This window comes from Dysidea avara, chromosome 5 (genome assembly GCF_963678975.1).
Source record: "Dysidea avara chromosome 5, odDysAvar1.4, whole genome shotgun sequence".
NCBI classification, from domain to species: Eukaryota; Metazoa; Porifera; class Demospongiae; order Dictyoceratida; family Dysideidae; genus Dysidea; species Dysidea avara.
The window spans coordinates 20,964,868-20,988,534 of NC_089276.1; the positions used below are offsets into that span (position 1 = coordinate 20,964,868).

The window sequence follows — 23,667 nt, forward strand, 5'->3', positions numbered from 1 at the left end:
CCTTGCAGTAGTACAGAAGAATCGGATTACAAACCACTGAGTTATGATTCGAAAGCCAACTCCGTGTAGCAAATGCGAGATCGAGATACTCTAATAGAACAGTCACCCTAATAGAGCATTCGGCTAATTTATTTACTCCTCCATTATAGAATTTTATTACATCACAAGTTATTCTGTAGGGAGTTCAGCTGCAAACAGTTAATCTTATAGACAGTTCAGCAAGAAGACAGTCACCATGTGGAGAGTTAAGCAAATATACCACTATAGAGATTCAGAACATTACAAGTCACACTGAAGAAAGTTCAGCTATAAACAAGTCATGCACTGTGTAGAGAATTCAGCTACAATTAATTCACTCTCTAGAGAATTCAGTTACACAGAATTCAGCTACACACAAGTCACTGTGGAGAGAGTTCTGCTACAAACAAATTACCCTTTAGAGTGATCAGCTACAAACAAAACACTTTGCAGGGTGTTCAACTGCAACAAATCAATTACCTTTAGAGCGATCAGCAATGAACAAATCAACACAAATCTACCTGTAGAGAGATCAGCTAGAAACAAATCACCCTGAAGAGAGTTCAGCTACAAAAAATCACCCTGTAGAGACATCAGCTAGAAACTAGACACAATGTAAGGAGTTCAGCTACAAGCAATCACTCTGCAGAGAGTTCAGCTAAAACAAATCAACCTGCAGAGAGATCAGCTACAAACAAATCACCTTATAGAGAGTTCAGCTACAAACAGATTACCAGTAGAGAGATCGGCTACAAACAAATCAACCTGCAGAGAGATCAGCTATATACACACAAATCAACTTGTAGAGAGATCAGCTACAAACAAATCACCCTGTAGAGAGATCAGCTAGAAACTACACACAATGTAAGGAGTTCAGCTACAAACAAAATTAATCACCTGTAGAGAGATCAGCTACAAACTAGACACAAAGTAAGGAGTTCAGCTACAAGCAAATTACCCTGTAGAGAGTTCATCTACAAACAAATCAACCTGTAGAGCAATCAGCTAGAAACAAATCACCCTGAAGAGAGGTCAGCTACAAAAAATCACCCTGTAGAGAGATCAGCTAGAAACAAATCACCCTGAAGAGAGGTCAGCTACAAAAAAATCACCCTGTAGAGAGATCAGCTACAAACAAATTGCCCTGTAGAGAGATCGGCTACAAACAAATCAACCTGCAGAGAGATCAGCTACACACAAATCAACTTGTAGAGAGTTCAGCTACAAACAAATTACCCTGTAGAGAGATCGGCTACAACAAATCAGCCTGTAGAGAGTTCAGCTAAAACAAATCAACCTGCAGAGAGATCAACTACAAACAAATCACCTTATGGAGAGTTCAGCTACAAACAAATTACCCTATAGAGAGATCGGCTACAAACAAATCAACCTGCAGAGAGATCAGCTACACACAAATCAACTTGTAGAGAGATCAATTACAAAGAAATCACCCTGTAGAGAGATCAGCTAGAAACTACACACAATGTAAGGAGTTCAGCTACAAATAAATCACCTTATAGAGAGTTCAGCTACAAACAAATCACTCTGTAGAGAGATCAGCTAGAAACTGGACACAATGTAAGGAGTTCAGCTACAAGTAAATCACCCTTTAGTGAGTTCAGCTACAAACAAATCAACCTGCAGTGAGATCACCTACAAAAAAGCACCTTGTACAGAGTTCAGCTACAAACAAATTACCCTATAGAGAGATCGGCTACAAACAAATCAACCAGTAGAAAGATCAGCTACACACAAATCAACTTGTAGAGAGATCAGCTACAAACAAATCACCCTGTAGAGAGATCAGCTAGAAACTAGTCACAATGTAAGGAGTTCAGCTACAAGTAAATCACCCTGTAGAGAGTTCAACTAAAACAAATCAACCTGCAGAGAGATCAGCTACAAATAAATCACTTTATAGACAGTTCAGCTACAAACAAATTACCTTGTAGAGAGATCGGCTGCAAATCAATCAACCTGCAGAGAGATCAGCTACACACAAATCAACTTGTAGAGAGATCAGCTACAAACAAATCACCCTGTAGAGAGATCAGCTAGAAACTAGATACAATGCAAGGAGTTCAGCTACAAGCAAAATCACACTTTAGTGAGTTCAGCTACAAACAAATCAACCTGCAGTGAGATCACCCACAAAAACGCACTTGTACAGAGTTCAGTTACAAACAAATCACCCTGTAGAGAGATCAGGTAGAAGAATTCACCATGTAGAGAGTTCAGCTGCAAACAAATCACCCAGTAGAAAGATCAGCTAGAAGAAGTTACCTTGTAGAGAGTTCATTTACAAAGAAACCATCATATAGAGAGTTCAGCTACAAAGAAATTACCCCGTAGAGAGTTTAGCTAGAAGAAGTCACCTTGTAAAGAGTTTAGCTACAAAGAAACCATCATGTACAGAGCTTAGCTACAAAGAAACCACCTGTACAGAATTCAACTACAAACAAATCACCCTGTATAGAGATCAGCTAGAAGAAGTTACCTTGTAGATAGTTCAGCTACAACAATTCACCCTGTAGAAAGATCAGCTAGAAGAAGTCACCTTGTAGAGTGTTCAGTTACAAAGAAACCATCATGTAGAGAGTTCAGCTGCAAACAAATCACTCTGTAGAGAGTTCAGCTACAAAGAAACCGCCATGTAGAGAGTTCAGCCTCATACAAACCACCTTGTAGAGAATTCAACTACAACAAATCACCCTGTAGAGAAGAAGTTACCTTGTAGAGAGTTCAGCTACAAAGAAACCACCATGTAGAGAGTTTAGCTGCAAACAATTCACCTGTAGAGAGTTCAGCTAGAAACAAATCACCCCGTAGAGAGATCAGCTGGACGAAGTCACCTTGTAGAGAGTTCAGCTACAAAGAAACCATCATGTAGAGAGTTCAGCTGCAAACAAATCACCCTGCAGAGAGTTCAGCTACAAAAAAATCACCCTGTAGAGAGTTCAGCTAGACGAAGTCACCTTATAGAGAGTTCAGCTACAAAGAAACCATCATGTAGAGAGTTCGGCTATAAAGACACCACCATGTAGAGAGTTTAGCTGCAAACAAATCACCTGTAGAGAGGTCAGTTACAAAGAAACCATCCTGTATATAGTTCAGCTACATTTCAAGTCACCCAGTAGAGAGATCAGCTGCAAAAAAAATCCTGTGGGGAATAATGAGCATGTAATAAATATATGTATATAATTTGTATAATTACTAATAAAATCAAAAATAATTGAAGCACTAAAATTCTTCTTTAAGTTCTTTTCTTCTTCCTGTGGTAAAAAAAAACAACACATGGGTTAAAAAAGCCCCAAAGCCAGCCATAGGCCGGCTTTGCAGTATACAAATACAAAAAGAAGTGATATCTAATCAAAAACAGCCAAGCTGTAAAAAAAGGTGCGGCCTCCATAAAGGCCATGGTGAAAAAAGATGTGAAATCCAAGGTGGCGGCCAAGAAATGGCTGTGATGGTAGGTTAATGGTTACATTTTAATAACGGCAATTCAGGTGAATTTTATGCCGCTTGGTCTTGGCACCAAATTCACCTGAATTGTTGTTATTAAAATGTAACCATTAACCTACCATCACAGCCATTTCTTGGCCGCCACCTTGGATTTCACATCTTTTTTCACCATGGCCTTTATGGGGGCCGCACCTTTTTTTACAGCTTGGCTGTTTTTGATTAGATATATATTAATACAGACAATCGTAGAATTGTTTGATTAACTGCAGGTTGACCTCCAGTACCCTAACTCTAGATACACCACCTTTCTTTTTGCTTGATCTTGTGCCTGTTCAATTGGTTAAAATATTAGAAACACTAATGGTAAGATTTTAATTTGACAATTTTGTAAGCGTCCGGCAATTCACCAATTTTAATTCCACACTAAAATTTCTGCTCATACAGTGTCTTGTTCTTCCTACTGCCAAGTGCTATAATTCTAAAACTACTCACCTCAGAAAGCTGAAACTTTGGTGATCAATTCCTGGGATACTGCAGACAATGCTAAGAAAATATAAAAAAGTTCGGAAGTTGTGTGAACAAGTTGGGTTTTTGCTGAGATGGTCACATTTCATTACAAATAACTCCAAAACTTTTCTTTTATATTAATTAATAAGTATGCATATTCTTTTTGACTTGTTTGGTTTTTAGACTTTGAAGCCAGGAAATTACATGTTATTCTATTGGTCAGAACACTATTTTAGTTGGCAAGATTTAGTAACTACTGCAGTAGTGAATCATTCGTCTGGTTGTTCTATTAGAGTAGGTGACTGCTCTACTGTATCATTCTCATCTTACAGATGAATTATTATGCTACTCATGTTCTGCAACATACAATTGTTTTAAAATGTATATTTCCTTTATTTTGTTGAGTCATCTGGGTCAAGATTTGATCATTCTCATCCACTTTATAATTTTTTTGGGTCTGACCATGATTTTACATACATGCATTGACATGCATTGATGATGGCATCTAGTGGTGATAGGAATCATTTCTAGTGAGTATATTCTGAAGTAGAAAACAAAAGGAAAGGAATATGGGAACTAAGTTACATGACCATTCTATTAGAATATTTGACTGTTCAGTTGGAGTATTGTAAAGTGCTTCATACCTTGAAAGTACAAAATCAAATCTTATTATAAATCTTTCCTAATTTGCTTGGGTAAGCATTAATATGGCATGAAAATGGTAAAGTTGTTGAATTGAGATCACACCCAATTTTTGCTTATGAGAGTGCCTATGAGTAAAGTTTGCGTGCGTCGCTGTTTTATATACAGTCTGTATCTACTCATTCAGCTTTTCTCTTGCACAAAGTTATGACAATGAACCAATCAATAGTACCCGTAGTGTATGTTTTATCAAGTGCACACCTCTATATCCTGGGCCTAATCCAAAGTACTATTCTGGTCACAGTGGGTCGTCTGGGTCAGTGATGGGAGCTGACCCAATTTCAACCTGGATTATTATTCTCAGATTTATTTCCCACACACTAATGAAGCTAGAGTTGATAGATGGGGCTATTGTACCTGGATAAGTAGATAGATCTCTTCACAAATAAAACCATGAGTAGAGCTGTTGGATGAAGTGTGCATGTCAGTTGAAGGTGTTTGGTGAATGTATCAGGCTTTTACTATCAGATGGGGCAACTTAAAGACCCACTTTGGTGATGCATAGCAGGCTGCTGTAATTAACCATACAGTATGTAGCTCACTTGCATGCATGCATACATACATACATACATACAGGATACCTGTAAAAACCAACTAATATTTTCTTAAACTATTTGGTTGGCTTTATATGATACTTTGGATCTGTTTCTGCAAGCAGGTGGAGTGTTGCTGATGAGTGTAGTGGTTTATATTGCATATACAATAGTACATATACAGGAGTATGGCCAGGCCTTTCGTGATGTCAGGGCCTAGCTACATAATACCGTAGAGTCAGGTTGTTGACCACATGTATTTATTAAGTGCCTATTATTTGTTAAGTGCATATACATTTCTTGTAATTAACCATGGATGATAAGCGCACATGGTCAAATGCGGCGATAAAGCTACACACAGCAAGAAACGGGAAGAAAAGCTGAAAGTACTGAAAAATTAATGTCTTCTCAAGTGCTTACATCTCCCTTGAGATCTCCCTTCGCTATGTATGCAGCAAATCAGTCATCTGGATAGTGATAATCTTGTTTACCACGAAGGATTTCACCCAGAAAATGTCCTTACACACTGGCGTGGTGACTGGCACAAACTATTAACTACTCTATTACAATGTAGTGATTCCATGTTACACTCACCATAATTAGCTATTAGGCATATGTGCCTAACAGATAGTATGATTTTTACACAAGTTTTCTCTGAAAATTATAAGCGCAAGCGCTTACAACCTGACTTTACGGTACTATAGCTAGGTAAGGTATACCACCTTGGGGGGTCTGGGAGCATGCCTTTTTTCCCCCAGGAATTGTTGCCCTTTGACATTGAACTTAAAGGTAATTTCAGCAGTTTAACATTATTATTTATTTGACTTTTGTATTAGAGTGACTGTTATATTAGGGTATTTTGATCTTTATAAGCTTATGATAAATACGTGCCAGCCAGGCATTTTAAAATCTGAAAGTGAGGCTGACAGTAAGTTATAATAATGGCTGAATATTTTACCTGACTGCTGTATCAGGGTTGCTGTTCTATTTGAATGTCTCAATCTTGCGGTTTATATAGTGTACAATTGTAGATGGCTAGGTTCTGGCTACTCCCCTGTGTATATAGTATACTAATTTATTTTAAAATTGTAATGGAGTAGGGATTCAAGCAACAAAAAGTAGTGAAGCAAGCCAGAGATACATTACAACATAGCTATGTGGAAAATCCCTACATGCAGATTTTTCACATACATGTAGCTATGTTATAATGCCATCATATATCATGGGTATCATAAATACATGTGACTGATTGTTATATCTGTTATGTTAGGGTGACTGCTTTATTAGATTATCTTGTTCTTGCTGCTTATCTGAGTGATAGATAAAAGGTTGTAGTCATTGCTCTTTGTTTTCTGCAACAAAAGCAATCATTATATGTTCAGCTAGATCATTAAAGGGAGTGATCACTGTACTTTGTTTTCTATTGCAAAATCAATTGTTATTAGTACACTCTATAGAGCAAATCGATCACTGATAGTGCAGCTTCCCTTTTACAGTAGTGCACTTCCCTATTACAGTAGCAAAAGAGCTCCAAACAATTTTGTGGTGACTGAATATGCTCCTCTGAGGAAAGTGTCGATATGGAAAATTAAACACCTCAGTATAGTTTTGTGAAGAAGATAAAGAGATGTGCAGATACAAGACAAAGGAGATGCACAGAGATTGTATATTTATTAGAACCCTAAAAGGCAGATGCTGTGCATGAGTTTGTTATTGTGTCATAAAATCGTAATTGTATGATGTGTCATTTAGCCTCTAGCCTTTTGACGGTGGTCAGGAAAGCAGGCAGACTAAAAGTCATATGATTTATAAAAAAATGTACTGGTACTCTTTTAAGGGTTTCCTAAGTTTTAATGCTAGACTTTACTTTGGATACATAAAGGCTCTTTTGTGAATTTGTCAGGTAGAATATTTCTATGATTATTTTTAATGGTAGAACCACTTTTGTGGGGCCCTTTATATTTTGGAATCTCCACTATACTACCACTAGTACTATATATATCAAGACACACGGTAGTGTGTCGTGCGGCCCAAGAAGCCGGCGCGCCACACCGTGAGTATATTGACAGGAAGAACGAAAACGTCATTTTCACACCTTTGTATCTCGGTGATCACTTATCTGATTGGAACCAAATTTGGTACACAGTTGCCCGCCAGCCACGGGAGTCTACATTCCTAATTTGAAGGAAATCGCTCTAGCCATTTCCGAGATACGAGCTGCCAAAGTTTCGTTTTTTTTTTCTTCGTTTTTTTTTTCTTCTTCGTCTTTTCGCACACTTGCAAAAATTGCTATAACAAGCAAACGCGTACTCCGATCGCCTTGAAATTTGGCACACGGAAAGGGAGTTCAAAGGCGAATCCTAGCATCAAATGTGGTACAAATCCGATGAATGGTTCAGGAGTTATGACCGATTATTCGCGTAAAACAAGATCGATTTGTTGTCACGCCTACAGGGTAAACCGCTTCATGGAATGAGTTGAAAATTGCTATGTAGATGGAGTAACCATCGTAGGAGTGCCTTTTGGTGGTTTGAAAGGAATCGAGATAAAGACCACGGAGATATGACACAAAACCCAACCTGTGTCACAATTACGCGATCGATTTTTATGAATAAAAAAGTATTAGTTTTCACGCCTACTAGGCAAACCGCTTAGAGCAATGAGCTGAAAATCGGTGTATAGCTGGAATAATCTTCATAGAAAGTCCTTGCAGTAGTACAGAAGAATCGGATTACAAACCACTGAGTTATGATTCGAAAGCCAACTCCGTGTAGCAAATGCGAGATCGAGATACTCTAATAGAACAGTCACCCTAATAGAGCATTCGGCTAATTTATTTACTCCATTATAGAATTTTATTACATCACAAGTTATTCTGTAGGGAGTTCAACTGCAAACAGTTAATCTTATAGACAGTTCAGCAAGAAGACAGTCACCATGTGGAGAGTTAAGCAAATATACCACTATAGAGATTCAGAACATTACAAGTCACACTGAAGAAAGTTCAGCTATAAACAAGTCATGCACTGTGTAGAGAATTCAGCTACAATTAAGTCACTCTCTAGAGAATTCAGTTACACAGAATTCAGCTACACACAAGTCACTGTGGAGAGAGTTCTGCTACAAACAAATTACCCTTTAGAGTGATCAGCTACAAACAAAACACTTTGCAGGGTGTTCAACTGCAACAAATCAATTACCTTTAGAGCGATCAGCAATGAACAAATCAACACAAATCTACCTGTAGAGAGATCAGCTAGAAACTAGACACAATGTAAGGAGTTCAGCTACAAGCAATCAACCTGCAGAGAGATCAGCTACAAACAAATCAACCTGCAGAGAGATCAGCTACAAAAAATCACATTATAGAGAGTTCAGCTACAAACAGATTACCTGTAGAGAGATCGGCTACAAACAAATCAACCTGCAGAGAGATCAGCTATATACACACAAATCAACTTGTAGAGAGATCAGCTACAAACAAATCACCCTGTAGAGAGATCAGCTAGAAGCTACACACAATGTAAGGAGTTCAGCTACAAGCAAATTACCCTGTAGAGAGTTCATCTACAAACAAATCAACCTGTAGAGCAATCAGCTAGAAACAAATCACCCTGAAGAGAGGTCAGCTACAAAAAATCACCCTGTAGAGAGATCAGCTAGAAACAAATCACCCTGAAGAGAGGTCAGCTACAAAAAATCACCCTGTAGAAAGATCAGCTACAAACAAATCAACCTGCAGAGAGATCAGCTACACACAAATCAACTTGTAGAGAGTTCAGCTACAAACAAATTACCCTGTAGAAAGATCGGCTAAATCACCCTGTAGAGAGTTCAGCTAAAACAAATCAACCTGCAGAGAGATCAGCTACAAATAAATCACTTTATAGACAGTTCAGCTACAAACAAATTACCTTGTAGAGAGATCGGCTGCAAATTAATCAACCTGCAGAGAGATCAGCTACACACAAATCAACTTGTAGAGAGATCAGCTACAAACAAATCACCCTGTAGAGAGATCAGCTAGAAACTAGATACAATGCAAGGAGTTCAGCTACAAGCAAAATCACCCTTTAGTGAGTTCAGCTACAAACAAATCAACCTGCAGTGAGATCACCCACAAAAATGCACTTGTACAGAGTTCAGTTACAAACAAATCACCCTGTAGAGAGATCAGGTAGAAGAATTCACCTTGTAGAGAGTTCAGCAACAAAGAAACCACCATGTAGAGAGTTCATCTGCAAACAAATCACCCAGTAGAAAGATCAGCTAGAAGAAGTTACCTTGTAGAGAGTTCATTTACAAAGAAACCATCATATAGAGAGTTCAGCTACAAAGAAATTACCCCGTAGAGAGTTCAGCTAGAAGAAGTCACCTTGTAAAGAGTTTAGCTACAAAGAAACCATCATGTACAGAGTTCAGCTACAAAGAAACCACCTGTACAGAATTCAACTACAAACAAATCACCCTGTATAGAGATCAGCTAGAAGAAGTTACCTTGTAGATAGTTCAGCTACAACAATTCACCCTGTAGAAAGATCAGCTAGAAGAAGTCACCTTGTAGAGTGTTCAGTTACAAAGAAACCATCATGTAGAGAGTTCAGCTGCAAACAAATCACTCTGTAGAGAGTTCAGCTACAAAGAAACCGCCATGTAGAGAGTTCAGCCTCATACAAACCACCTTGTAGAGAATTCAACTACAACAAATCACCCTGTAGAGAAGAAGTTACCTTGTAGAGAGTTCAGCTACAAAGAAACCACCATGTAGAGAGTTTAGCTGCAAACAATTCACCTGTAGAGAATTCAGCTAGAAACAAATCACCCCGTAGAGAGATCAGCTGGACGAAGTCACCTTGTAGAGAGTTCAGCTACAAAGAAACCATCATGTAGAGAGTTCAGCTGCAAACAAATCACCCTACAGAGAGTTCAGCTACAAAAAAATCACCCTGTAGAGAGTTCAGCTAGACGAAGTCACCTTATAGAGAGTTCAGCTACAAAGAAACCATCATGTAGAGAGTTCGGCTATAAAGACACCACCATGTAGAGAGTTTAGCTGCAAACAAATCACCTGTAGAGAGGTCAGTTACAAAGAAACCATCCTGTATATAGTTCAGCTACATTTCAAGTCACCCAGTAGAGAGATCAGCTGCAAAAAAAATCCTGTGGGGAATAATGAGCATGTAATAAATATATGTATATAATTTGTATAATTACTAATAAAATCAAAAATAATTGAAGCACTAAAATTCTTCTTTAAGTTCTTTTCTTCTTCCTGTGGTAAAAAAAAACAACACATGGGTTAAAAAAGCCCCAAAGCCAGCCATAGGCCGGCTTTGCAGTATACAAATACAAAAAGAAGTGATATCTAATCAAAAACAGCCAAGCTGTAAAAAAAGGTGCGGCCCCCATAAAAGCCATGGTGAAAAAAGATGTGAAATCCAAGGTGGCGGCCAAGAAATGGCTGTGATGGTAGGTTAATGGTTACATTTTAATAACGGCAATTCAGGTGAATTTTATGCCGCTTGGTCTTGGCACCAAATTCACCTGAATTGTTGTTATTAAAATGTAACCATTAACCTACCATCACAGCCATTTCTTGGCCGCCACCTTGGATTTCACATCTTTTTTCACCATGGCCTTTATGGGGGCCGCACCTTTTTTTACAGCTTGGCTGTTTTTGATTAGATATATATATACAGTACATTTCCTTGGATATTACCTGTATAAGCATTTTATGTTATATTTTAGATCTTCCAGCCATTATTAGTGGGGAATGGCTGTGTTTTATGGATCCACAAAAGAAAATTTGGAAACCTGATCCTGGTCACAAGTACAAGCTTACCAATAACAAGGCAGAAAACTGTGATTCATTTTCACCATTTCAGTTTTCTCATCACTGTGGTCTAAAACACTACCAACAGTTTACCCCAGAAGAGCGCCCACACTATGATGGAACTATCATCAGATTTCCACTTAGAAATAAGGAGTCAGATTCTGATATTTCAAAAAAGTTTTATACTGTAGCAATGCTTAACTCTCTTTTACAAGCTCTCAAAGATGATGCTGCAATTTTATTGTTGTTCTTAAGGTATGTGGAAAAAATTGAGGTATTTACAATAAACACCAGCAACACAGTGAGTAAAATTTTCAGTGTTCAAATGGACAAATCAACTGAGGTTAAAAGAAGGAAACAAAAAATCAAATTTTTGAAGGATGTAAAGAAGTATCATAGTGACCCTAGTGCACCATTGCCTCGTCTACATTACGAAACAACAGTTACTGTGCATGATGTTCAGGCAGGAACACAATCAGTTTATCAATGGGTAGTTATGCACTGGGTAGGCTCTAGAGATAGAGATGTATTGGATGCCTCATGTAAGGTATCTAGTCTTCCTTGGATTGGTTTTGCAGTTCCACTAACTTTACAATGTCCTAGCAGATTGTTTTGTTTTCTGCCTCTTCCAAACAGTAAAGAGGTTAATCCACCATTACCAGTTTGTGTTCATGGTACCTTTGGGTTGAATAAGGATCGTCGTCATTTGAAATGGATAACCTCTGACATGAAGAATGATGATGGAGCATTGTGGAATGATTTATTATTATCAAAAATGCTTCCATCTTGTTATGCAGATTGCCTCAAGACATTAAAGAGTAAATGTAAGCCAGAGGCATTCTATTCTTTTTGGCCACACACATCTACTATCAAAAAAACCAACTGGAAAATTGGTTTGAATCCACTGTTATCTCTGTTGCTACAAGAGGAGTTGTTTTGGTCTTTGAATGGTAGCTGGGTTAAGCTAGCACCATCAGTGTGTGTAGTACCACAGGTGAACAGTAGCCAGTTTCCTAAAATTATTGTTGATGCACTTATCAGGTGTAATAAAACAGTAGTGGTGCTGCCTGATAATGTTTGGGAGGCTGTGAAGTTTATTTACAGAAGTTCTTATCCTTTTACTGCAATTACCTCAACCGTTGTGAGAAAGGTGCTGAAAAGTAGTCCACAAAGTTATGCCAATTTTAGCAAAGCTGAAAAGTTTCAACTGTTGCATTATTGCCTTGAAGATAAACTATATCCTGATCTTATTGGTTTAGTACTACTGCCAGCACTTGATGGTACTTTTGTTACATTTGCCAGCAATCACTCTCAAGAAAAAATGTATGTATGCAAAAAAAAATTTGTTGAAACAAAACTGTTAGCTAATACTACTGCACTATTAGTTTGTTTGGAAGACGAAGATGAAGTACTGCATATGAAGCTAACACAAATGGCTGAGAATAAATCTACACAAGTGCAGGTGTTGAAACCTGATGTTGTTGCATTGCTGCTTAGACAATCTCCACCATTTGAGAATGGCTGGTGTTTGTATGGATCCGCTGGTGGTTTTTACAATGAAGATTGGTTGAAAACATTTTGGAGGTGGGTAAATAAGCACAGCTTGTTACCTTTTGTTGGCATCTCACTTATTCCCATCTGCAATGAGAAAACTAGTAATGGTTTCAAGGTGATTCCTTTACTACAGAAAGGTAAGTCCAAATTATTGAAGTTTAGCAGCAGTGTAGGTTATGATCAAGCCAATTTGGTTTCTGCTGCTGGGAAGTTAGGGTGCTATTTAACTTCATCTGACGAATTTGAGTTCCTGTACCACTCTGAACTTAAGAACTGTCATCGTGAACTTTTGCCATCACATTTGCTAAGCATTTCATCTCAGTCAGCTTACCAATCTGTTACATTTACGCAAGAAGAAGCAATGACACTAAGGCAGTTCTTATTTCAATATCGTATCAATCTAAACACAACACAAAAATCTGTTGTGTTATGTTTACCAATGTTTTCTACTATCCAAAAAGGTACTTTGCATTCTGTACAGCAAGCAAAATGCACTGTTGGAGGAAAATCTGCTTCGTTATTGGTAATAGACACTGATCACATTAGTAAATATTTATCTTTTTTTCCACCAAACCCATTGATACTAACATGTGAGAAGTCTATAGGTGCTAATGTGCGGTCTATTCTACAGGGAGTCTGTTGGGCTCCTACTAAACCACAACTGATTAGTAATGTGATTTTGGTTGGAATAGAAAACAAACAGCTCACAAGAGATTGTGCTTTAAAAGTTACATCATTATTATTAGAACCTGGTGAATTCCACAGTTTAGCTGATGAAAAAGATGGTAACTTGTTTGTAGATAAGCTAAAGTCATTGAGGTTTTTGCCTACTGGACAAAAAACTGATTTGTTCTTGCCACGTGAAGTGTTTGATCCAACAGATCATGTAGTCAAAGAATTATTTGCTGGCCAAAATGTATTCCCTGTTGCTCCATTCTCACAAAATCATTTTTCAATCTTAAAACAGCTTGGTATGAAAGATTCTACTTCTTTAAGTGCATCCGATGCAGTCAATGTCGTTAATCTTATATGTGGTAATACTGGTGGCACGCAAAGTGAAATAAGTAGAGCATGTAAATTTATGGAATACCTTTCTTCTCCCACTGGTAACAGGTTGCTAAATGAATACTATAATAATCGTCCACTAGATCAAACCCTTCGTTCTCTACAATGGCTACCTGTTATTACAACACCACCTAAAAGTTATCCAAAATGTCTTGGTTGGAAAGGATCTAGTGGTAGTCAGTTTGTGTCTGCTCAAAGTTTACATGCCAGCAGTTCACCACAAGAACATAAGAAACTTCCAAGCTTGATAGGTTCACAGATGAAGATTCTTAACTATGGTGATTCTTTGTCAGTTAATTTAATGGCATCACTAAAAATACCACAGAATGTACCAGTTGATGCTATGATACAACACTTCTTAAATTTGATTAATCACAAGACAGAAATTGATAGACAGAAAGTAAATGCAGCTGTTAAACTGTTATACATGTACCTCCAACAAGCAGCAGATAATAACCAGACTAGTCAATACTGGCAACAGCTAAGTCAGTCAGAAGTAGTACAAGTCAGTGATAACAAGTTTGTACTACCTAGTGTAGTGGCTTGTTGTTTTGATGAGAAGTGTATGACTGTAGGTAAACTAGAGCCTTACTGGTATATCTTACCCAGTGATCTTCAGCAGTTTAGGTCATTGTTTTGTTATATTGGTGCAAAAGACAAGGTAACAATGTCTGATGTTTTATTTGTATTTAAAAAGATGGCTTCTGTAGTGGATGTTAAAATAAAGGATTTAGAATTGGTTAAAAACATTTTGCAATGGTTATGCAGTCAGTTTACAAGTGATGAATTGCTAAATATGCATGAACATATTCTTATACCAGTGGATAGTGAAGCTAAAAACAAACTAGTTCTCAAACCTGCTAATAAAGTTGCCTTCTTAGATGAAGATTTAATGTGGGTAAAGGATGACAAAGAGGCACTTGCTGATATTATAAAAGGTTATTTCTTAGTTCATCCTTCCATCAGTTATGACATGGCTTGTAAACTACAATTGAATCCACTTAACACAGAAATTGCTAATGCTGAGGAGTTTTGCTATGAACAAGCCGGTCAGTCTGAACCACTCACTAATCGTCTTAACAGAATACTGAGGGAGTATAAAGACACTAGTGTGATTCAAGAGTTGTTACAGAATGCTGATGATGCAGGAGCTACAGAAGTAGCAATATATTATGACACAAGGAAACATGATAGTAGCCATCTCTTCTTTCCTGGAATGGCTAACAGCTATGGTCCTGCACTGTTGTTCTACAACAATGCTGAATTCAGGGATGAAGACTTTGCAAATATCAGAAAGATTGCTGGGGAGACTAAAATTAACAAGCCTTTGAAGATTGGAAAGTTTGGAGTTGGATTTTGTTCGGTTTATCACATAACAGATGTTCCCTCATTTGTAAGTGGAGAAAGTTTTATTGTATTTGATCCCACACTTCAGTGTCTAGGAAAAGAGATTAAAGACAAGTCTAATCCTGGAATTAAAGTTAATTTCAATAAATTCATTCCTTTAAAGAATTCCAAACAACTAAATCCTTATACAGGAATATGTGGATTCAATCCAAAGGAACCGTTTCAGGGGACATTGTTTAGATTTCCATTACGTTTAAAAAGCAGTAGTGTAAGTGGCAACGTTTATACAGAAACTAAAGTACACTACATGGTGAACAGCATAAGGGAAAACAGCTCAAAGTTGTTGATGTTCTTAAATAGTGTAAAGAGAGTATCCTTTTATCAATCACGAGGTGATGGCTTTACTAAACACTTTGAAATAAATGTGTCTAAGGAAAACATTTACAATTTGATATCTTGCCAAGTCTTAGTTGGTACTATAGTACCATCTACTGAACATAGAGAAGAAAAATGGTTGATTGCAACTGATGCTCAGCAGTTACAAGTTGGTCGTAATGAGCAAAAGCATGCTACTGCATCAGTGTCAGTTCAGTTGAGTGATGATAGCACTACCAATAAGTTTCATGTTAACTCTATCAGGGGAGAGTGCTTCTGTTTTCTGCCACTCAACATTGAGACTGGACTACCAGTTCATGTTAGTAGTAATTTTGCAGTCATGACCAACCGTCGTGGAATATGGAAAGCTGATAATGTTGGTACTACAACAAAGGAATCCAACTGGAATAGACTGCTAATGGAGTCTGTTGTAGTTCAAGCCTACATCAAGCTACTTTTATGCTTGCAACAAATGCAGCAAAATGGATCTCTTGTTAATTATACATTTCATAGTCTTTGGCCTGTTAGTTTGAGGGAATTAAATCCATGGGAATTCTTGATGAATGAGCTGTATGCTATTTTGTTCTCAAGCCAGCACTCTTTGTTCTATTCTGAAGTCATGAGAAGTTGGAAGAAACTCAATGAATGCAACTTTCTATCCAAATTAATTTTGCAGATTGGCTTTAATAGACAACTATATGAGTCAATATATCATGTATCTACCATGCTAAAACTTCCAGTAGTTCATCTTCCTGACCAACTTATGGATAAACTTAGAAGTAATGCGAGCTTCAAGTCACGAATTATTGGTGAAAAGCAATTTATCAGGCATTTCTACAACGACAATACATTGTCTAAGGTCTCAGTAGAGGACAAAACTGAGATAGTTGCAGCATCTCTAATACTCTATGCCAATGATAAACATAGTCCAGCAATGCCAGAACTAATAAAAGGTACTAAGTGTATTCCTTGTAGTCCTGATGGAACGGCATTCAAGAAACCACAAGAAATTATAGATCCAAATTCAAATATTGCCAAGTTGTTTTCACCTGATGATGGTATGTTTCCAGATCAAACATTGCTTACAAGGAGTAATCTTCTTATTATATCTTTGAGTAAAATTGGTCTTATGAAATCACTGCCTTGGGAGTTGTGCATTGATAGAGCAAAATGTGTGCAGAAGTGGTATTGTGAAAATGCAAAAGAAGCACTGAACTATCTTGTTGTATTAATTGAGTGCATTAAGGACAATTCTGCACAATATTTACCTTCTAAGACTATTACACAAGAGCTGCAAAGAATATCGTTTCTACCAGTTATGAAAAAGCCTGCAGTATACCCAATCAAATGGAAGGGTGATGGGATGCCTGATCTTTTAGCTGGTCCAGAACTGGTAAAGGTTGAAGGCAGTGTTAATGTAGTGTTTGCTTGTGGGTCACGGGTTGCCATCCTTGACACACATTGTCTTTCACTTCATTTGACACATAAAGTGCAAATGATATTGGGAATTAACCAAGAAATTGATATTAATCATGTAGTTGGTCAGTTTGATGAATTACTGAAATGGTTTCAAAGTAATTCTAGTAACACACTTAGCAGAGACCTTTTAAATTACACAAATTCTGTAGCCCACTCTATTTACCGATACTTACTCACAAAATTCAACACTATAAGAAGTGACAATCTGTTCCAGAAACGTTTATCGTCTTTGAAAGAGAAACCATGCATATGGAATGGAAAACAATTTTTAAAGCCGTCCTGTGTTTGTTTTAGCTGGGAAACATCTGGTCCGTACTTGTATAAGTTTCCAGAAATGCTAGATCCTTTTGTAGAGCTCATGCAACATTTAGGAGTTGAAAGTGATTTTCCTTCCACAGTAATGCTGAATGCTTTGCAAGAGATGAAAAGGAAATACCAAAATAATGAGGTTCCAGATGATTGTCAGACAATAGTGAGACTGATTCTTCCAAAGCTTTTCAAATGTAAAATACGCCAGGGCACAGACATCTTCTTACCAGATGTTGACTTCATCCTTAGAAATGCTAAAGAGTTAAAATACAATGATGCACCATGGTGTGATCCTGGTGAAGAGTATGTGTATTGTCATGAGTGTGTTGAGAGGACAGTTGCTGTCCATCTTGGTGTAGAGTTAGTTAAAAAAATTTTGTTAGAAGATCTTGAAGTCACTGGTGATGACTGGGAACAAGAATTTGGGCAAGAAGAAAAGCTGACCCAAAGACTTAATAATATTTTAAGAGATTATCCATATGACATCACATTCCTGAAAGAACTTCTTCAAAATGCAGATGACGCTGGTGCTACAAAACTATACATCATTTTAGATAAACGTTGTCACAGCAACGAGAAGGTCATATCTGAAGAATGGAAAGCACTGCATGGGCCTGCTTTGCTGTTTTGGAACAATTCACCATTCAGTGATGAAGATCTTTTAGGTATCCAAAAAATTGGCCTTGGCAGTAAAAGAGATGATGCTGACAAAATAGGTCAATATGGTATTGGATTTAATGTGGTGTACCATTTTACAGATTGCCCTTCATTTGTCACTAATGACCAGCTTTGTATAATGGACCCACACTATCGGTACATTGCTCGTAAACGAATGAAGCCAGGTAAGATGTTTAAAGGGTTGGAAACATTGTGGAAAAGGTTTCCAGACATGAAATCACCATATCTTCTAAATGATCTTGATCATCTTCCAGCAGAAATGAAAGCAGGTTCACTATTCCGTTTGCCACTAAGGGTAACAAGAGAAGCAGCAGAGCAGTCTGACATTGTTGGAAGCAATGGCTTTTTTGCAATTGATAAACTTGAGACTGACTTGAAAGAATGGGTTCCAGAAATGCAAGAAGCATTGTTGTTTGTTCACAATGTATGCGATATCAGGCTGTTTGTAATAGAATCAGATGATGTAAATTCAGTTGGAATTATGAAGTGGAAGGATCCTCAACCTGTTGTTCTTTGCAGCCATGTTGAAAGTTCAAAAAGAAATAAGAGAGTGACCATGGATTCTGGTAATTGCAAGTTGGTTACTTACAATATGAAGCTTGCAGACAAGAGAAAAAATACAGAAGTAAAGTGGTTGATTCAACTGGGGGAGGGAGATCCTTTAGATGATGCATTTGATTGGAAGGGAGCTAAACCTCCGGATATTGAAGTCCGTCCACAGCATGGGATTGCTGCTCCACTTATTGACAAAAGTATGTACTTCTCTGGCAGATCATTTTGCTTTTTACCACTGCTGGATTACACCCGTCTTCCTGTACACATTCATGGTCAATTTATACTTCATTCTGATCGTCGAGGTCTTTGGGCAAGTGGTGATAATGATAGTCACAAAACAACTGATCCTAAGAAAAGATGGAATGATCGTTTAATCAAAGCAATTGCTGCTTCATATTCTTATTTTTTGGAACATTGCATTATGCATGATAGACTTGTTTGTATTGAAAAAAAGGCAAAAGAAATTTTGGACAATTATTACAAACTGTTTCCTATTATTAAAAGCATCCCGTTGGAGCAATGGAAAACGTTAGCTAAGGAAGTTTATTTAGCCCTTAGTAAACTCAATCCTTTAATACTAGCTTCAATGATAGATGAAGGTAAAGATGGTGATGATAAATTGTATGCTGTTCAATGGAGTACGCTGCATTTACCTGGTGCACCTAATGAAGGCTATTTTCATGACTTTTACTCTCAAAGGTCAAACAGTTTTCAAGCCCTGAAAACAATAGGAATGAATCTTGTTGCTACTCCTATGTTTATACAAAAACAGTTCAAGGAAGTTGAAATAATTCTCCCAGAAATATCTCAAAAATCAGTGCTCAAATATTATGTTAAGTACCACAATGACATAATTAATCAAAACAAGCTGCCTTGTGACATATCCAGCACTAAGTTTGGAAATGTTGAATGTTTTGTAGCATTTGTGAAATACGTATCCATACATAGCAGCACCGTAATCGGTAGTATGATTTCAGATCCTAAAGATGGTCTTGATCCTAAAGATGGTAGTACTTCTGTAACTCAAGCAGAAGGTGATAGAATTCCCACCCAAGATTTACAAAACGCTGGCTTTTTAATTACTGTAAATGAGAATTTGCATTGCTTGTCAGATGGTGAAAGGATCATCTGCTCCAAAAGCTGGAATTTGTTTCCAGAAAGTGACGATACATTTCTGCATGAAGATCTGATAATAGAATGTACTGGTACCCAAAACATTTTTCAACCAAGTGAATCTGGTGAAGGATATGATCTGATTCAATCAGTGTTTTCTGCTAACTTGCCATCCTCATGGTGTGGAGTAGATCGAGCTCCCTTGGAAGATTTTGACACGTCACTGATTGAAAGTCTACTGCAATGTATATGTGGAGATCCTGCCTTCAAACCTTATTGCAGTCAAGTTCTCAAGCAATTCGCTCTAATTCCTGCTGATAATAAAATGATGTATTCCAAAATTTCAGATTTGTTACCAATGACAACAACCATACTTTCAATTAGTATTTGTGTGGATTTTAAAAAGCTTGAATTGTTACTAAGGAATTTAGAAATACCATTTATTGATAGCACCGTTTATGCATCTTCCTTGGTTGGTACTGATATCTCATTGCCAAATATATCAAATCCCAATGAAGTTTTGAAAAGCATTTTCTTGGTCAGAGATGATTGTCATGATAAAATAACAGGTATGAATGATGAAGAAATGGAACTACTCTTTGAGGTTTTTAAAACATTATCTTTTTCATCAAGTGAATATCCAGTTTTAACCTACTTAAAGCAACTGCCAATATTTAAGACAATTCATGGTCATTTAGTGCAGCTTTCATCAACTTCTACAGTATGGATTTGGAATGAGAAGGTTTGTAAAGTAGGAATTGCTGAATGGATAGACAAAATACCTACATCAGAGGTATTTCTTGATCCACAAGCTCCTTGGAAGGCACTAAAAAGCCATGCTGAAATACTTGGCATAAGTGACATTTCACTGTATGAGCTCTACTGTAATTACATCTTCCCTCACTTCAGTACAATGGAATCAGCTATGAGAGTAGAACACCTGAAATTCATTTCACAACGGGTGTTTTTTGGCTGTAAGTACCACTCTGTAGATAAATTTTCAGACCAACACAGTATGGCTAATAAATTTATTGCTAAACTCAAATGTTTGAAGTGCATTGGTGATAACTATTTAGCCTTGCGTACTATTGATTCTTTCTATGATCACACCCAAGAAATGTTTACTGTATTCTGTGATGACAATTGCTTCCTGCCAAAAGAATTGCAAGATAGTGAAATGCAGGAATGCTTGAAGTTTTTTGGATTAAGAACCGTGCCAACTGCTGATGATTTTTTGAAATTTTGTAATCAAGTGGCAAAATTTTGTAGCACTGCTACTTGCCAAAAAGCATCAAGAATTTTGTTAAACTGCATATTTCAAAATAATCCAGACCATCAACACTTATATAGTGAAACATTTCTACGACAGGTTTCAGCTATACCAATTGCAGTTGTAAAGGATGTGCCTAAACTAAATGCTATTAAGGCACAGAAACTTGGTGAATGCAGTGTTAGGGATGAAAGCACAACTATCACGCTTACAAAACTTTCGGAATCTTCTCTTGTAAAAAATAAACATTCTGTGTGGACTTGTAAACCTCTGGTGGAATTGCCAGTGCATTTAGATAATGTTTTAGACGTACAAAGGCTGAAGACTTTGGGTGTTTCAGTTGTACCAAAAACAAGTGATGTGATTCATAATTTAAAAGTCTTGGCTAGCACTGAGTTTTCCGATAACTCCAGGTTTCATAAGCAAACTTCCTGTCAAGTAGCTGAGATAAGTGATGATCTGCCTGACACAGTAGTAAAGATGATGGAATGTATTAATCAAAATATTAAAAGACATAACCAGGAAGCTATTGATGAATACAACTATGAACAGCTTAATTCAGAGATAGGTGACCTGAAAATTCTTCCTGCTAAATTGCAGGTGTCTGGATATGCCTTAGTCAAGCCTATTCAAGTGCTTGTTATGGAAAAGTCACAGCTAGCTCCTTTTTATCCCTTCTTGCACCCTCTAATAGTTCAAGCAAATTCGGTGTTACAGATTCTAAATGAAATTGGTGTAAACATGTCTTTTGATTTTTCCCATATGCAACTTGTTTTGAAATTAGCAAAGGAATTGGGCAAAGATAGTAAAGTCGATTATAATCTTAAGCGTACTGTTGCAAAGGCTACAGTTGAATTGACCCAGTTGCTTAGAAATAGTGAAAATCAAGTTATTAGCCTTATGCCGCCACTCTATCTACTAAATGATCAAGGAATATTGACTGATTCTTCATCCCTTGTAGTGTTTGATATTAGTAGTGTACACCGTCCTGTTCTTCCACCTGAGCTTACATATCTAAACTCTTTAAGAAACATGTCCACAACAAGGTTTTGGAATCCTGAAGAATTGCTGCAACTTTTACCAGAAAGGTTTGGCTTGAAGAGCTTAAAGTCTATCATGCAATACACAATGATTGATGCCACACCAATGCAATATGCTTATTCTCATGTATCGGCCATTGAACAGATATTGAAATCCACCATGTTTAAATCTGCAATAGAAGGATATGCTAGCTACTGTACTCATAACCCTGAACCACCAGAAGAAGTGAAGCAAATAGTAGCAAACTTTCAAACCAAACTAAAAGTACAGTATTTAAAGGAAGTACAGCTTAGGCCACAATTAAATCTAGACAATAAGGTTATTCCACTAGAGAATACAGTGTTTCAAGACTTTTTCTTTGAATATTGCAATGAAGAATACATTTTGAGCCTAAAAAATACCTCCACTACATATCCTTCACATACTTTTCTGAAATTATCAGGGAGTTTATGCTTGACACTGAAATTAAAGGCAACAAAATGCTTTGAAACTGTTGAGGATAGTGGTATTCCGGAGCTAAGCACATTTGTAAGTGCCATACTAAGTTGTGGAAATATTTCCAAAATTGGCACTATAATCAAAGATTCACTTCCAGGAATTGACAGTATTGAGCAAGAGATGGTTGACTCAGAGCCAGTGTTGGGCGAAGCCATACCAGAGTGTTGGCATCACAGACTAGATCAGAACATCTTTAATTTTTTCATGCCACAAGAACTAGTAGGATATGAAACGGAAACTAATGATATTATTTATGCTCAGGTATTGTACTGTAATGACACTAAATCTAATGATGATGAAGATAATGTTGAGCAAATATTTCAGCTAAAGTATACCATAACAATAGGGAATGACACAGAATTAGAAGTGACTGTGTTGCAGCTATACAAGTTTGTGTCTGCAGTGAAAGATCCAGTAGCACAAGATTCTAGCAGTGCTGAATTGGAAATACATGATACTGGAAACTCTGAAAGTGCCAAACAGGCTAGGCACGCTCGAGTGGCAGGTGGCAAAGAGGCGATAAGGGCTGCAGTGAAAGCTGCTTGGAAACTACCAGAAGATCAAAAGCGAAAGGCAATAAAAAGGCTGTACTTACAGTATCACCCTGATAAGAATCCAGATAACCCAAATGCCACTGCTGAATTTCAATTTTTACTGCAAGAGTTGGAGAGAATGGAGAAGGGATATCCTGAAGAACCACTTGATGCAGAACAGCCATTTAGACCACCAAGCTCCTTCAATTTTGGGTGGAGTGGATGGTTCTACCAGTGGGACCAAACTGCATTCTCACATCGTAACTACAGGTCAAGAGACAGGGCCTGGGGAAGATCATCTAGGGGAGGAGCTTTTTGGGGAGGTGGTGGTGGTGGTGGATGGCAAACACCAAAACCACAGACAAATCATAGTGAAGCTGTAAGATGGATCAAACAAGCTGAGTATGACTATGCTTCTCTGTCTACACTGATGACATCATCTCAAACTGATGAAAAGACATGTGCATCAACTTGTTTCATGTGTCATGAAGTTGCTGAAAAGTCTCTTAAGGCTGGTATGTATGCTAAGTGTGGAATGGCAGGAGATACGACTCTCAAAAATCACAACGTTGTCACTCCAGCACGTGCACTCATACAGATGGGATGTGAGATAAATGTTGACGATGCCATTTTCTTAGAGCACTTCTATTCTCATCCCAGATTCCCTTACTGCCACCCTCCTCCAACAGTTCCTGGAGAGAAGTATGTGAGTAGCACAGCCAGGAAAGCCTTTGATGCAGCTACTAGAATTTATGAAGTTATAAAACAATTACTAGATGATGAAGAGTGATTGAA

General features: G+C 37.5%; 1 pseudogene; it reads left to right on the top strand.

The window, feature by feature from the left end:
- The window catches only part of LOC136255102 (sacsin-like), a 36,598-nt pseudogene extending 12,936 nt beyond the window's left edge, over positions 1-23,662 (top strand).
- Positions 23,663-23,667: the final 5 nt, after the last annotated feature.